The 15,339-nt window shown below is 36.8% G+C and overlaps 1 long non-coding RNA gene across 3 annotated transcripts; it reads right to left on the reverse strand.

Annotated features, from left to right (window-relative positions):
* Positions 1–1,583: 1,583 nt before the first annotated feature.
* On the reverse strand, positions 1,584–12,577 carry LOC128249850 (uncharacterized). Of its 3 annotated transcripts, XR_008265971.2 has the most exons (4): positions 12,513–12,577; positions 8,496–8,548; positions 6,109–6,210; positions 1,584–4,029 (listed from the first exon to the last, which is right to left on the reverse strand). It is a non-coding gene; the product is annotated as an uncharacterized LOC128249850 (long non-coding RNA). The 3 variants fall into 3 exon arrangements; XR_016244979.1 differs by lacking the exon at positions 6,109–6,210 and having other exon boundaries at positions 2,394–4,029; XR_016244980.1 differs by lacking the exon at positions 8,496–8,548 and having other exon boundaries at positions 2,394–4,029; positions 12,513–12,567.
* Between the last annotated feature and the right edge of the window lie 2,762 nt (positions 12,578–15,339).

Here is a 15,339-nt window from a genome sequence, read left to right on the forward strand (position 1 = left end):
GTTTTGGGGACTGGTTTTGTGCACATCTCTATGTGTGTGTGTATATATGTGTGTGTGTGTGTGTGTGTGTGTGCCGTTTTTATTGGTCCCAGAGTTTATTGTGGAATGTGTATATGAGTGTGTGTTTGAGTGTTTTTTGTGTCGGTGGGGATGTTAGGTGTGTGTACGTGAGAGTGTGCGTATATCTCTTTGTCTGAGTATGTATGTGTTGTTTTGATCGTCCTTATGGTGTGTGTGTGTGAGAGCAACCGTATGTATGTGTGAGGGTGTGTGCGTATGTGTGTGTATGTATGTGTGCATCTGTGTGTGTGTGTGGGAGTGTTTTGTGTGTGTGTCTCCCTGTCTGAGTGGGTGTGTTGTTTTAAATATCCTTGTGTTGTGTGTGTGTGTATGTGTGTGTGTGTGTGTGTGTATGTGTGTGTGTGTAAGCAAACGTATGTGTGTGATGGTTCATATGTATGTCTATGTCTGTGTGTGTGCGTGCGTGTGTGGCATGTGTATATGAGTATTGTGTGTTTTATCTATGGTAGGATGGTGTGTGTATGTGTGTGCACGTTTGTGTGAGTGTGTATGTGTGTGATTAATATTTGTTAGGGTGTTGTGTGTGCGTATGTGTGTGTATGTGTATATGTGTTTGTTCGTGTGTGTGCGTGAGTGCGTTTGTGAGTGCGTGTGTATGTGTGTTTGTGTGTTTTTTGTGTCGGTGGGGATGCTAGGTGTGTGTACGTGAGAGTGTGCGTATATCTATTTTTCTGAGTATGTATGTGTTGTTTTAATCGTCCTTGTGGTGTGTGTGTGTGTGAGAGAGAGAGCAACCGTATGTATGTGTGAGGGTGTGTACATATGTGTGCATCTGTGTGTGTATGTATGTGTACATCTGTGTGTGTGCGTGGGAGTGTTTTTTGTGAGTGTGGGAGTGTGTGTGTACGTGAGTGTGTGTGTGTCTCTCTCTGTCTGAGTGAGTGTGTTGTTTTAAATACCCTTGTGGTGTATGTGTGTATGTAAGCAACTATGTGTGTGTCTGATGGTTCATATGTATGTGTATGTCTGTATGTGTACGTATGTTTATTTGTGTTGTGTGTTGGTGGGAGTGTTATGTGTGTGTACGTGAGTTTGTGTGTGTCTCTAAGTATGCTTGTGTTTGAATTGTCATTGTGGTGCGTGTGTGTGTGAGAGAGCAACTGTATGTGTGTGCATGAGGGTGCATGTGTGTGTGAGCATGTATGTGTGTGTTGTATTTATTAGGTGTCCTCGTACGTTGGGTTTATCCAGGTGATGTGTATGTGTGTGCATGTGTGTTCCGTGTATGTTGGTACTGGGTATGCGTTTGTATGTGTGTGTATGTGTGTATGTGGGTATGGTTTGTGTAGTTTCCTGGTGTATATGTGTACATGTGTGTGTGCGCTGTCATTGTGAGTGATTAGTTTTGTTTGTATTGTTAGTACAGTATGTGTGTATACGTGTGGGTGTGTTTGTGTGAGTGCGTCTATGTACCTTGTATTTGTCGGGGAGGTCTGTCATTGTGTGTGCATGCTTCTGTGCATGTGTGCTTGTGAGTGTTTGTTGTGATTGTATTGTGTGTGTTTTTCTTTTGAGTGTGTGTGTGACATTTTTACTGGGGAACAAGCGTATGGTGTTTGTATGTGTGTGTACATATGTATGCAAATATGCGTGTGTGAATATGATTTGTGGTTGCCGGAGTGGTGTGTAGGTGTGTGCATGTACCTGTTTACATATGTGTGTATGGGTGTTGGTTGTGGTTGCTACAATTGTATTGTAAGTGTATATATGCATGTGTTTTTTCTTGAAATGTATGTGGGTTTGTGCTCTAGTGTGGAGATATTGTGATTGTCTGTGTGTGTATATATGTGTGTAAGTGTGTTCGTGTCGGAGGTTTGCATTGTATTGGTGTGTGTGTGATTTTGCGTATCTGTGTGTCTTTGTTTTTGGACGTGCACCTGGGAGGGGGCTTATGTTAGAGTATGTTGAGCTGTGGTCTGTATTTTTTAATAAGATTGTTTTCCCTATTTATTCAAGTTTGGTCAGTGGTGTTGTCTGAGCATTGGTATAATGGGAAAACTAGGAATTTGGGGGACTTGTTTTGTGCACAGAGATCTAAGTGCCCACTGAGTGGTATCTGTCTTGTGGTGGGATCCCTCAATTGTTGGCAGTGGACTGTCATCCTTTCTCTGAGAGTTGGGCTTGTTTGCCCTATGTATTCTTTGTGGCACCCTTCACACCTTATGGCATAAAGTAAATTTTTTGATGCGCAGGTGAAGTTATTTTTTATGACAAAAGTGTGTCCCGACTGGAATCTGTATGTTGTTCCTTCCATGAGGTGGATGCAAGTCCTGCAGTTGGTGGGCTTGTGTTGGGCAATTTTGCATTCGTGAGTAGGTTTTTTAGGGATTTGGGTTGTCTTTTGCTTTTTATTATTTTATGGGTTGCGAGTACTCTTTTTAGACGTGGGTCTTGATTCAGTAGTGGGATGTTTTTGTATATTATTGTGTAAGCTTCTGCATTTCTAGGATTGTGTGCTGAGAGATATGGGAGACTATTTAACGTGCCGTGTATGTGTTTCGGTTTTCGCAGGTCATGGGTAGCAATTGTCTTGGCCCATTCTATTCCATTGTCAACTAATGATGCTGGGTAATGTCTTTCGAGGAGAATTGCCTTTAGTTCTTCGAGTCTTTTATTTCGAGTTCTATAATTAGAGACAATTGTGCAAATTCTTCTCGCAAGGTTGAAGGGAATGTTTGTCTTTGTATGTTTTGGGTGATTGGAGGTGAACAGAAGGCATTGCTTGGAATCAGTCGGTTTGTAATGAATATCAGTCTCAATGCTGGTACCTATCTTTATAATGAGAATGTCAAGAAAAGGAAGTTGGTCTTGACTGTATTCCATTGTAAATTGGATATGGTTGTTGACACTGTTAATTAGGGTTTTGAAGTCAAAGAGTTGGTCGAGTGTGTGGGACCATAGGATGAGGCAGTCATCCTAGTAACGTTTCCAATTCTTTAACAGGTATTGGTGGAAAGACAGGCCATATCTAGTTTTAGATTTGTCGTAGATCTGCAATTCTAAGTAGGCCATCACCAGGTTTGCATATGTAGGGGCAACTTTAGTCCCCATTGCAGTCCCTGATACCTGTCTGTAGGTGTTATGATTAAAATTCAAAAAATTGTTTTGAAGGATAAACTTAAGGCCCTCGATGATGAATTCTTTTTTTATTCTTTCTGGGATCTCATTGGGGTATTTTTCTAGCCAGAATTTAATGGCTTCCAGTCCATATTGATGTGGGATCGTAGTGTAAAGATTTATTACATCAAAGGAAACAATGAAAATGTCTTTATCGGTATGTTTGGGTAGATGATTTAGTAGGTCCAGGTTGTCTCTAACAATACTTGGTATGTGGTGAAGTATTGGTTTCAGGAGGATATCGATAAAGTTGTTTAATCTGTGTGTTTCACAGTTTGGGCCTGCCACAATTGGTCTTAGTTTGAGATCAGTGGGATGTGGTACAGTGATGCAGGTGGAAGTGGACTTTTTGCAAGCTTCAGAAATAGTTTTGCTCTTGTGGATTTTTGGAAGTCCATAGAGGTTGCTTGTTTTGCAATTAAAGTTTGTTAGGTAGTCGCATTCCTTTGTTGTTAAGTTGTTTCGATGTTGGCAGATGAGTTTGTTTAATTTGGTCATTGTTCTTGTTTGTTGGTAGTTGACTACTCTTTCATAGTATGTAGTGTCTTGTAAGAGTTGAGATACAATATATATATACATGCATGTGTGTGTATGTGCATGTGTTTTTGTATGTGTGTGTGTTTGTATATATGTACGTGTGTACCTTTGTGTCTGTATTTGTCCCCCCATCATCGCTTGACAACCAGTGTTGGTGTGTTTACATCCCTATAACTTAGTGGTTCATCAAAGAAACCAATAGAATAGGCATTAGGAATTTTAAAATGTCCTGAGGTTGAATTGTTCGGCAAAAACACTTCAAGGCTGTGCTCCAGCATGGCTGCTGTCAAATGACTGAAAGAAATAAAAGAAAAAAATATAACAGAACATATAACTGATTCAATATGGTCACCTTATTAAAACAAGAATTATTTCACAATGTGACAATATATGTTATGTCATGACTTCTTTTTGTCTCATGCATTCTACACAGTATTCCAAGTTATAAATTCAGCTTCAATAAGATCAATTTGTATTTTTCAATTATTTAGTTTTGTCTCATTTTTGATGTTTTACATCATCAGCTATTTGGGCCTTCTTTGCAAGACGATGCTATCATGTAAACAATTTGAAAATTGTCCTTGTAAGAAACTTTGTATCAACTGTAATTGGTAAGGTTCTTGTATTTCCTAATGGCCTTTTACCTCATAACCTTTCTATGGATTCTTAGATAATAAGAATGTTATCCTCTTAAATTGAAGGTCAAACAGTTGAGTGAGTGGCCATAAGTGATGTCATGGTGTTTCTTCAAAATATGTAGGAATCTTTCTGTCACATGAATTGAAAGAATTGTTGTGAAGGCTGTTGTCACAAGCAATCATTGTTGCTGTGGCATGTTATCATTCATTCCGTATTTTAGTTCATATTGATATCAAAAATAAACCAAACTCTCCCTGTCTCTCTCTTTGTCTCTCTTACCATATATATATATATATATATATATATATATATATATGCACAGACATACATACATACAAACACATACTACATGCACACACACATATATATACGCAGATTCTTTTGATTGCATAATGCAAAGAAAACTAACAAATGGACAAATAATTTTTAAAATGTCAATTTTATACGTATTTCAAAAATATGTTCACACATACACACATATATACAAATGAATATATAGGTGTGTTTTATATATATATATATATATATATATATATATATATATATATATATATATATATGTGTGTGTGTGTGTGTGTGTGTGTGTGTATAGTTTGAAGACAACATTACAATGGACAATGCACAAAAAACAGTCTCACAAATATGGTATTAGTTTAATGCTTCAATAAGTAAACATAGCCTTAACATTTTTGATATTAGCTCTTAATGAGAAGAGGAAGAGAGAAGCATAGGGAAGTGAGAAAGAGAAACAGTCAGTGCATTAAAAAAGGTGTGGGAGGGAAAAAAAGATATAAGAAAGAGGCAAATGATTAGAAACCCGCTGGGAATACTGTTCTGTGGCAAGGGTGAGAGTTTCAAAGAGAGGAAGCAGGGTGTACATTTATCAATGTCTAAAATAAGGCATAAGTGGGAGTTATGTGTGTTAGTGTTGAATATATGTATTTGTATAGATGCATATCATTTGGGAAGTATAATGGTATTGGTTCGTGGGTGTGAGGCTGTTTATGTGTATGTAATTGATAGGTGGGTAATATGGAGATATATAGGTGAGGAGGTGAGAGCATGTGCAAGTATGTAAGAATAAAGGTATTGGTAAAGGATATGAGATGGCAAGGAGGAAGGAGTTATTGATGTTAGCACAAGTGCATGATAAAAACACATAGAGGTGAAAAAGCATTTTCCAGGCATGTTACTGAAAAACAAAGAGGGGACGTTTAAACACCCCAACAATACACATAAAAAGATTAATATGTGACTACTTACATGGAAAGCAAACAGTCAGAAAATTTGACTGCAACATAACAGAATAATACAGAATTGCTGATGTGGGAGCCTAACAGCAAAAACACGTTTGCTGGGAAAGCCTATAAACATTCAATGAGCATAGAAGAAGCAACACAGAGGTTAAAAACCTATTTCATTTTCTTTAAAATGTGATTGTGAAGGTCTGGAAATGTTGAATGCGGCTGTGTAGTAAGTAGCTTGCTTACCAACCACATGGTTCCGGGTTCATTCCCACTGCGTGGCACCTTGGGCAAGTGTCTTCTACTATAGCCTCGGTTCGCCCAAAGCCTTGTGAGTGGATTTGGTAGACAGAAACTGAAAGAAGCCCGTCGTATATATGTATATATATATATATATCTGTATGTGTGTGTATATGTTTGTATGTCAGTGTTTATCTCCCCAACATCGCTTGACAACCGATGGTGGTGTGTTTACGTCCCTGTAACTTACCGGTTCGGCATAAGAGAATAAGTACTACGCTGAGAAAGAAGAAGTCCTGGGGTCGATTTGCTTGACTAAAGGTGGTGCTCCAGCATGGCAGCATTCAAATGACTGAAACAAGTAAAAGAGTAAAGAGTAAGGATTTAGTAACATCTGAACTAACCACCAACAGCAAGAAACAAATATGAAAATATGAATAGTTCATAATAGAAAGATAAAACTATTTTTAATGAAACATATCTTTTATCTTTTACTTGTTTCAGTCATAAGGCTGTGGCCATGGTGGAGCACCACCTTGAAGAATTTTTATTTATTTTTTCTTAAGCCTGGTGCTTATTCGATTGATCTCTTTTGCCAAACTGCTAAGTTACTGGGACATAAACACACCAACACTGGTTGTCAATTGGTAGCAGTGGACAAACAGACACACACACACACACACACACACACAAAGCTGCAATGGGCTTCTTTTAGTTTACATCCACCAAATCCACTCACAAGGCTTTGGTCAGCCCGTAACTATAATAGAAAAGACTTGCCCAAGGTGCCACACAGTGGAACTGAACCCAGAACAATGCAGTTGTGAAAGAAGCTTCTTACCACACAGCCACACCTGCTCCTATATAAGTATTTATATCAAAGGCTGTTTCTAGTCCTGCATCTTTGATTTTGTAAAGTTTTTGTTCAACTTTCTTGCAGCATCCTTGTTCTAACTTGTCTGACTATTCAGCTTTTATAATTAATTTACCATTTCTTTCCCTTATTGATCATTGACTTCCAGTAGCCTTCTACTCATTCTGTTGATGGGATGTTTTTACTGATATTGCATTAATTTTGTTAAGGCTGTGAAAGACTGATTTGGGATCTCAAGCAAACAATCTATTCAGTGTTTTCCATCTATACTCTTTAGGTTTATATTTTCAATTTTCAGTTGTTGTTGTTTGTTGTTGTTTCAACTGCTGGAATTTAAGGTTTTAGCTTTTGCATCCCCAAACTGCCTTCCAAGTTTATCTTTCAACCACTTCTGATGAATCTATTGATCATGTTCCTGCTTTCCCATGTTGCACATCCTAATTATGATAATTGGCAAGATACTTCTTTGATGAAACAAAATTTTATTTTTCAGATTGTGAACATAACTCAGCTATGAATGTTTACCTTTGTCTTTATTGTACAACTCCAGCTACTTGTGGTAGGTTAGTGATGACACATATATCGAGTGATTTATGGTCTCATATGTAGGGGAGAGAGAGAGAGAGAGAGAGAGAGAGAGAGAGAGAGAGAGAGAGAGGGAGAGATTTTCATCTCTCTGAAATAAAAATCTAGGTGAAATTTTTGCTTCTAGCTAAAAGGTTGACAGTTCATATCCCATCTACAGTCTAATGTGAGGAGAAGTCAGATTATATCAGAATTTAAAAGCTATTGTTGGTTTTATTTATTTTACAGTTTCTGTAATGGGATACAACCATGTTGCGACACCAAATTCAGAAATTTAATTAACAATTTGAGTATTTTGAGTTCAGTAGTCATAATCTGGTCCTTATTCTGACCCATGAAAGGCAAAGGGACCTGAATAGGATCTGGGCTTAAATCCTGAATAGACTACCAAATAGCTTAATAAACTTTGTTTTACTATCAAATTCATCCATCATTGTCCATTGTATGGCATACAGACAAGCAGGCTGTTCAGGAGTACAGAATAGGATGCTTGAATGTTAAGTTGGATGTTTTTCCTCTCATTGCTTAAATGTCACAGCTGCTTTATAAACAAATTCAATTGAGCAAGTGTTTCACTTCAAGGCTCCGATGAGTGTCAAAAGAATTCAATTTCTCAGCAGTTTATGGGAGGTGGCTGTTGAATTTAAATATTTGATCTTGTTTAGGGAAGGCTTACAAGGATAAAACCATGCCTTGATCAATATAGCAATTACAAAATAGCAGGGTATGTTTCAATGATCCTTTGGCGTCATTATATTGATTCATATCAAACAAAGTTGTTTCTTATGATAGAATGATTTCCTAAATATTTGTACAATATCAGCCAATTTTATGTGTTCCTGCTTTCCCAGTTTTGAACATGTGCATTATGTAAAATTAAGGTTAAGACAAAAACTAAATAAATTTCTAAAAAATCTCACCAAACTAGGAATTATTATTAATATTAGTTTTAATCACATTATCTCAAGTAAAGATCCATAAAGAATAGGTTTAAAATAATAAAAATTACATTAATAAAATATAACAAACAAGAAAACCAAAACAATCTTCCTTTTGCTTCCTTTCTTCCCATCACTTTTTTATATTGTTCTGCAAAAATTAACCATTCTCACACAAATGATTGTTAATGTTTCAAATAAATCTCTGAAATTAGAATAAGCTTTAAAAATAAAACTTACTTTGATGTTTGCATTATTTTCAGAATATTGATTTCTGTTTGATCTGGCAGAATCTATGTTTAAGGAAAGAGGGAAATATGAAGTATAGATATTACTGACTTTCCCAGAGAGTATTATCAAAATTATAAAACTAAGCATTGAAATCCTATCATAGTTTCATGTTGCTACATGCTTTACTTTTCATTGTATGAATCTCACTGTTCCATTCACATTCATAATTTGTAACTGTTATATTGTTCAACCAATGAGATTGTCATCATCATCATTATCATCAATATCATCAATATCATCATCATCGTCATCATCATCATCATCTCCACCACCATCATCCATTTGCCATCTTCATTATCATTGTTATCGTTGTCATTTTCATCATCACCTTCATCATCAACAACAACGTTTTCACCCAGTGGCTCCCAAACTTTTTGGGCTACCACCCCTTTGACACACAGGCCACATTTCTAGTGCCCCCCCCCCCCCAATTAGCCATCATATACATAGACCTCTTTCTGAAGCAAATTCAAAGCAACTGTATTTCAGAAATATAACTTAACCTAATGAACTCATTATTTTGTTGTTTTTTTATATGAATTGTCACCCCATTATCACCTCACTTTTCTACTCCATCATCGCCCCTTTGGAACTTTCCAACACCCCCAGGGGAGCAATACTGCCCACTTTGGAACCATTGTTTAACTTATGAGGTGGTATCAAGAAGTCCCTAAACTAGTTCTCTAGCATGTCAACAGATAACAACACACAGCTGAGTGCACAGTGAGAGCTAGCAATGACCTTCATGAAGCAGTGGGTCGAGTGACATTGCTGTGTTTACTTTGCAAGTTGTAAAATTTGTGTTTTTGTGGTCATGTGTATGCAGTAGTCTGCCATTTTGCCATGGACAGGAACAAAGAGCCAATGTGAAATTTTGCATTAAACTTTGAGCAAGTTTCATCAAGCTTATGACAACGAGGAAATTGGTTATATGCAATGTTTCAAGTGGTACCGGTGCCTCAAACTGGAAGGACATCCTAGAAACACAATAAGCAATCTAAAAGAACTGCCATAAGTGTTACGCCTGGAAATGTGCTACTGTCAATGGAGAATTCATCCCCAAGGCCAATTGAGAGTTCTACTTTGATGTTTCAAAGCATTTGAGAGAGGACATTTAGTGAAAACAACCAGATCTGTAGACCTCAAAGAATTGGAGTCTTGAATATTTTTCTCCCCACCCTACAGCAGATCATTAACATTTTTCTCTCCCCAAAACAATATGGTATCACTTCCATACCCACCCTATCTGTCAGCTTTAGCACCTGCTGACTTCCATCTTTTCCCCAAGATGAAAATGCAACTCAAATATCACAGTTTAACACCATTGTCTAGAGTGAATCACAGAAAGTCCTCAACTTGCTTACAGAAAATTATTTCAAAAATGGCAGGAATGCCAGGACCATTGTATTGCTGCCCAAGGTGACTATTTCAAAGGTGATGATGTTAAAACTTAGGTAAATAAGTCATTTTTTATTTGATATTACTTTTCGATACCACTTCGTATTTGGGTTCATTACATCTTCATAAGCACATTAGTACAATTTATTTTGATCATCCCATCATCTATGTTTTTTTTTTTTGCTTTTATTTTCAAATCTGACATCATTACATTTGTACAACATACATACCAACATTTATACATACATTTTTAAAATGAAAGAATATTGGTGGAATGTTTCTATCAAGACCTCAATAAAATGCAAGCATAGCAGACCAGACAATGATCTGCAACTGAGAAAAGAACGTGTATGCAACAGTTGAAATCAGTTTCCAGCAGTCGTTAACAAAGCGTTTTAGGTTTATGTAAAAGAAAACATCTATACTAAACTAGTGAGAAATTTGCAGTTATTCCAGTTACTCTGTTCCATTGGTACAGCATAAATATGTAACACAGACTTACAGAACTTCTGCAGTAATAGGAAGTGCATTAACATTTATGTTTAATTACAGTGTATCTGCAACATCAACCTAACAGGATTTTTTTTTAGTGTTTCTATTGTTTAGCTCAAGAAGAAGAGAAGTAGTGGTGGTGGTGATGGTGGTATTGGTGGTGGCAGTGGTGGCGGCCACAGTGGCAGTGGTAGCAGTGCTGCTGCTGCTGCTGGTGGCGGCATTGGCGATGAAAAGGGAGAGAAGGGGGAGAGAAAGGGTGTGATCCATAACCTTGGCAGATCTTCCCAAATTTGTGAGGTATATGCAGTGAGTAGTCCAGTATATGTTGAAAACTCAAAAACAAAAAGAAAAGTTTGGCTGAAGGGTTAAGTATTGAGTTTGAGAAATGAAGCACATCAAATGTGTTTGGACAATGAATGGTACATATTTGGAAGTGGATGGGACATAACTTACAAGTTTCTTAGAAATACAGCTATCATTATACTATAAGTATACATGACAAAATAATGATGCAGCACCTAAGTGGTGAATAGACTGTTGGTGGGTAAAGGTTTGCCAACATGGTAGATGAATTTCTGTAGCATATAGACTATTATGAACCAGCAGTAAACATGAGTTATAGAGAGCAAAAGTAATCAAAAATAGTTATCATGTAACAGTAGTTAAATGTATAATAAAACCACAACAGTGATTAAATAGAGTTACAATATAATAATGATAACATGCTTTTAAAGAGAAGCAATAGTGATACTAAAAATATATTTGAGCAGCAGAGGCAGTATTAATACTGAGAGGTAATATCTATCCCTACGCTGTGAAGTGTGAACAATAAATGATTTAAGTGTTTTTATTTATTTCATTTTGTAACACACACAAACACACACATGCACACACTTGTGTGACAGGTTTCCACACAGTTCCAGTTTTATGTATAAGGTGTTGACCAACCCAAGGCAATGAGAGAAGACACTTACATAAGGAGTTGCACAGCAAAACAAAATCTGAAACTACACAGTTATAAAGGGAATTTCTTAATAATGCAACCATGAAACTTTCACCTTATCTATCTAAGGCCAGATAACCAGTCAGCAAACAACAACAATGGTAGAATGCATCAAAGGCAGAGATACATCTAATATTACTAACAAGATGCTTACTGATCTTAAAAGGATGGTTGCAATCTTTTTTATGGAAATGTTTACCTGCCTTTTTTTTGCTTTCTTTCAATTCATGTTTAATGTAACTTTGAGGTTGAATTGGCTGAATATACTTTTTCCTATGTCTGTCCTTGACATGTCCATTTCAATAATGAATGTTTTTGCTTAATTAATGACAGATTTCTTTGTAAAGAGTATTACCTGAATACATAAATGCACATAGATACATATATTATCTCTCTCTCTCTTTTTCTCTCTTTCTCCTTCTCTCTCTCTCTCTCACATGCACGCACACACACACACACACATGCGCACACACACACAGAAACACATAAATACACAACCTTAATACTGACTTTTTCTACTCTATTTCTGAATATGCAAAAGATGAAAAATGCTAATTAGATCTAATAGTTCAGTGCCATCAGATTTCCTAGCATTCAAAATTATACTAATTAAGCCTTCATTGATTCCATGAATAGAGACTTGTGAGCATCCTTTAATGGGGCCATGTGAACTTTGTTACTTTTAACAACAAAAACCTCTCACACATTACTGATATAAAAAAAGAACTGCACAATATCACACACCTGCTACACAAGATCAGCACTCAGCTACAGTCCTCAGAGGTTGGACCTTATTATAACTGAGTTTCTTTCCTGAAGAAAGTAGCAGGTCCTTAACATAGCTATAACTACATCTCAAATACTGGCCTTTCTCTTCAGGGTCAGAAAATATTTCAGCCCCCAGTAGTTGTTCACATTCAACAATCTTCATGTGAGGCTTGCAATAAAGTACTGCTCCCACATTTGGCATATGTGTTGTATTTCCCTCGGATGACTCGCAGAGATAACACGAGTTATACAAATTTAATTATTACATTTATTATTCAATTACATACAAAGAACGCACTCACCCAATGTTCGTTATGAATAAACAAAAGTCATGTCCGCCATATATATATCAATGACATTTTACTACGACAGTCACACAAGACAACAACAATGAAACAATGAACTCAGACGAACCACTGTGACACACGGAACGTCAGACGAATTACATATCTAACAGTCCATATAACAATATGGCTTCTGGTTCACACATACATTATCCTGGACTGAACCCATGGAAGGGCCACTTAACTGGTTAGCATTCTATCTCTGGCATGATCTAGCTTCTGTTCCAAAGGCATATTGTCTGCACTCTTTGTCTTTTCTGTTGCCATTATAAAGGTCTCTGTTCCTTGAAGCTAGCTGGTCTTATACCCTCATCATTTAGGCTCTCCTGAAGTATTTGTTTCATCATCAAAACCATTGGCCTCCGTGTTAACCACCATTCTCAGTCCTTCCTGTAGGAAACAGTTCTCTCTGGAATCTTCTCCATGTGTATGTCTTTCCTACAAGCCTACATAGTGACTCAGCAGCTACAAAATAATCAGTCCCATTTATAGTGGAATATATATTGTTTCTAAATTCTTGCAGGAGTAGTCACCTCGAGAGAGATGGATAAAATTCCATTCAAACTGGATAAACCTGAAGCTGAGTCTATTATTGAAACAGTTAAACTATTTAGAGCTGGAATCACTAAACTTCCATTGTGTTAAATTTGTGATTTATTTAATCCTTAAATTGATATGTGCTTCCTAAATATATTTCATTTGCTTTTAATGGAATTTATGAGTCTACAGTTATGTTTCTTACCATGTTTTTGTTTGTGGTTCTTTAATGTTTGATGCAGCCGACATTGATTGGAGCATTTATTTCTGATTGTCTAATTTCAAGTTAGTAGCTATGTCTATGATTTATGCCTGATTCTTTTTTGTATAACTTAACTGTCTGATGATAATCTAATTCGACTGAGTTTACATTTTTGGTTTTTAGATACTATATCAAAGACTGCATTATCATTCCTTCTTTTTGTAAAATGGTATGGTGTTGTTTAAAGAGAATTTTAGTTGCCATTTCTAGCATGTCAGTTGACTGTCAAGATTCTGCCTGATATACTACAATTACAAAAACCTAGGCTATAACTGCCTCTCCTATAAAAGTCTCAAAACGTTTGGAATGCATCTAATATTCCTCTCAGCCACCAACTTTGCCCCACTGCTATCACATTCTGTTTTTCTCTATTCACCCTCCTCTTGGTCGTACTGCATTGGTTATCATCCTCATCATCGTAATTGTTGTTGTCATCATTATCATCACCATCCTTTTATGTCCACTTTCCATGCTGGCATGACTTGGACATGTTATCACAGTCCAAGTCAGCCCTTTTTCATTATTATTGCCCTCCTAGATGAGTTGGAGGACCATGTCTTACTCATACATTCCAATTTTGATAAACTTTCTGGATGCCCTTCCAAATACAAACCCCTTATAGAATGTACTGGATACATTTGTTGTTTCACCAACAATAGAGAGATTGTCATGTTATTCACAAGACTCAGGGACCCACTTGATCCTGTGATGTCTTTATTCTTCAATGCAGTGTGACTAAGAGGAAGGTGAATAAAAGAAACAGAACGTGATAACAGTGAGACAAAGTTGGTGGCTGAGAGGAATATGGGATGCATTCCAGAAGTTTTGAGGCCTTTTTAAGAGAGGCAGTTATAACTGTCCTAGATTATTGTGATTGTAGTATATCATCACTATTTAATATGCTGACCTGCCAACTGTTGTCAATCCAGATTAAAGGAAACAACTGTAACAACACTTTGAATACATCCTCCTAAACACTGCTTGTTATGGCTGGCTAGTTTACAGAATATAGTCAGAATGTTTGGAAGCTCACTATGCAATAAAGTTTGGTGCTAAACTGGGGAAAACACCACAGAAACATATGAAATGCTCCACACTGCTTATGGATTGACGTTTTCACTGGCACAACAGGATCAAAAATTGTAGAGAGGAGGAGAGAGAGATGATGAGAAGCATGGAAAGGAGAGAGACATCAGAACATCAGAGCTGGTTGAGAAAATTCTCAAAGTTTCTTGAGGAAGATGGTTATGTGTCTATAAAGGCAATAAACATACTGTTTGGAGTTTATGTGGCAATTGTACACAGAATTATTGATGTAGATCTGAACATGAGCAAAGTTTGGACAAAATTTATTCCTAGGATACTCAGTAATGGGCATCCTAGTAACCAACTACTTGACAGAGTTGGATATCAAAACTGTCTATTACCCTCCCTGCAGTTCAGACCTTGCTCTTTGTGACTTTTGGCTGATCCCCAAGCTGAAAGAGTACCTCAGGGACTGTCATTTTGTGGAGGCTATGATAAGGATCCTGGACACCTTCACTTTAGAGAATTCCATGAGATTTTCAAAAAGTGGCTGGAGTGCTACAACAAAGGGATTAAAGTCAGAGGATCATACTTTGAGTTTTATACTTCTTTGAAATTTAATAAATGTTGTTTTTGAAACAGTCTGAAAATTTCTGCAATACACCTCGTACATACAATAAGTCACTGACATTTACCCATATTCTACCAATCCACTAAACTAGGTAGCTATCATGATATGGTTGAACAGTTAACAGCAAGTATATCATATATTATCAAGTTTTTCATTGATTTGCATTACTGAGACCAAACTTTGGTATGAATAGTAACACCACCGCTCCCACCCTATTAATAAATACATTTGATTATGAAAAGTTAAGCAATCGACTGCTAATCGCACTTCCATGAAATATAGCTACCGACTGATTGATTGATTAGTAGATAAGAAATAATGATATTTAA

The sequence above is a fragment of the Octopus bimaculoides genome, chromosome 18, assembly GCF_046866305.1.
Source record: "Octopus bimaculoides isolate indiv1 chromosome 18, ASM4686630v1, whole genome shotgun sequence".
Classification (NCBI taxonomy): domain Eukaryota; kingdom Metazoa; phylum Mollusca; class Cephalopoda; order Octopoda; family Octopodidae; genus Octopus; species Octopus bimaculoides.